Source organism: Sciurus carolinensis, chromosome 5 (genome assembly GCF_902686445.1).
Source record: "Sciurus carolinensis chromosome 5, mSciCar1.2, whole genome shotgun sequence".
NCBI classification, from domain to species: Eukaryota; Metazoa; Chordata; class Mammalia; order Rodentia; family Sciuridae; genus Sciurus; species Sciurus carolinensis.
The window spans coordinates 4391971-4394591 of NC_062217.1; positions in this window are offsets into that span (position 1 = coordinate 4391971).

Here is a 2621-nt window from a genome sequence, read left to right on the forward strand (position 1 = left end):
AGAGTGATGGGGACATGTCCCAGGGACACAGGAGGCACCTCACAGAGCTCCCGATGGCCAAGGATCAAACAATTGTAGGATACATAAAGAACTGTATTACAACACAGCATATAAAATAGATACCCATGAGTCATGCTGACATACATAAATGATGGAAGACATAAACACATGAGGGAAAAGTGGGGCTTTCTTGTGTGGAAAAATTCCAAATAATTCATAGAGATACTCTGCTCTCAAGGAGGAGACCATGCCTCCCCAATCCTAAGTGTGGCCTGGACCTCTTGACTTCTCCAGGTCTATAGTAGTAAAGGAGGGAGAGAGAACCATAGAGGAAAGACCTGGTAAAAAGTGTCTCAGTCAGGAGATCAAGGTTGACGTCAACAGTGACAAATCATGGTGGTAATATGGATCCTTGGTTTGGTATGACAAGAATAGCATTTTACCTTTGGGGACTTCCTCCCAACACCAGAGCTCCAACCCGATAATGAGGTAAACACCTGACGAATTCCGGGAGCAGGTCATCCTGTAGAGTCCCTGACCAGTGCTCCTCAGAACCATTGAGGTTATTAAAATCAAGGAAAGTCCCAGAAATAGTCATAGCCAAAGAGGAGCCTGAGGACACAAGGCAGGTGGCAGCGGCCTTCTTAATGCACACATGGTGTGTGTTCCCTCTCAGTCTATCATGACTCATTTACATTTTGTGGGTTCCACATGCAAATCACTTTCTGGAAATTCACTTTGAAAAATTCTCACTTTCACTTTGGCTTTTGCATCACACTACTCTCTTCTGGGCTTATTTGTTTGCCTTTGGAGTATATTCTTTAATAATTCCTTCAGAACTGTTTTTGGATGGCACGATTTCTGAGTCCCATGAGGTATTAATGCACAAGCCACAGTCTAAAACAATTCAACGAGAATATCCAGGCATAGGATCTGGATATCAATAGCTTCGCTTTCCTTTTTATATTAGGAGAGTGAATAGAGTGTGCCGACAGTAATATTGTTCAGTGATTTCTGAACATACACACGTAGCCATGTATATGGACACAGCCATGTGACTACCACCATTGCCAGAATGGAACACATTTCCACCAATTCGCAGAGTTTCATCTTGCCCTTTCTCAGTCTATACCCAGACTACAGAGATGAACACAGTGACTTTCACAATCATTCATTAATTTTCTTGTTCTTTACTTCTTTTAAATGAACTCTTTATTTAGGAGAGAGTCCAGGAGAGTCATGGGTATTTTTGCACTTATTAGCACTTTTATGTTTCATTTTGTTTTGTTTTCCTACGTACTGTTCCACTGTTTAAATGCTCCAGCTTATTTATTCCTTCTATTGTTCATGGACATTTGGATGGTTTTGAGTTAACAAAAGTACTGTGAACATCCTTGTATTTGTCTTTTTTTGTGAATATGCATGCTGATGTGTCTTAGTCATGTCTTGGAGTGGAATTTCTGGTGTGTACAGTGGCAACTTGAGAGAGAACTGCCAATGTTTCCCAAAATGAATAATCCATCTCACCCTCTTGTCCAAAAATGTATGACAGTTCCAGTTTTGAATTCTCACAAATAATTGGTAATTTCAGTACTAAATTAAGACCTTTGAATGAGTTAATACTTTGAATAGTATTTTATTTTTGTTTTAATTTGCATTTGATGAGCGATACCATTAGCATCTTCTCGTGTTTATTGGCCATTTGAATATCTTCTGTGAAATGTCTGTTAACACCACTGTTATCTAAACACCTGGAAATAGCGCCCCCACGCGGTCAAGGTTGAGAGCCACCGTGGCGGAGCACGGCTGCTGCTTGGAATCCTCCCATCTCACGTCACAGTCTGACCACGTTTTCATCTCATCAGCCCGGGTTGCTTTCTGGGAGATTCCGAGCTCCTCCTTCAGTCCACTAAATTATCTTTTAGATGTATACATTTCAGATCGCCTACTAGAGTATTGATTTCAACAGTCAATTTCATTTCTTTTTAGTATGTTTCGTTTGCCTCCACTCTCCTGCAAGGGCGGCTTATTTCAAGAAAGAAAGAGCCGACGGTGTGGGATTCTCATTATCTTCACTGGACGGCCAACACTGGCATTCACTCCTGGTCTACGACGGGACCTTCCTCTGACTTTAATTTCCAGTTTGAGCTCTAACATCCTAACTCGGGCTTCTTAGGGAGCCCAGGGAGAGGCTTTCTGCTCCTCCATTTGCTGGCCACCGAGCATTTGTGCGGAGTAACTGAGCGCCCAGCACTGGTTAACCTCAGAACAGGCTGAGGGTAGAAGTTTCAGATCTCAGGAAGCCCCGACCAGCCTCTCTCCGCCACGCCCTCCTTTGCCCCGCCCCAGGCTCTGGCAAGCTCGCTTCTCTTTTCTACCTCTGTCCGATCAACTGTGTTGGATTCCACATGTGAGCAAGATCATGCATGTTTGTTTTTCTGGGCCTGGCTTATTTCACTTGACAGGAATACAGCATTCATCCATATCACGAAGGATAGGATTTGGTACATTTTAAGACTGAGTATATTAGTCAGGGTTCTCTAGAGGACAGAATCAATAGGAAGTATGATTATACAAAGGGGACGTATTAGATCGACTTACACGACCAGAAGCTGGACACT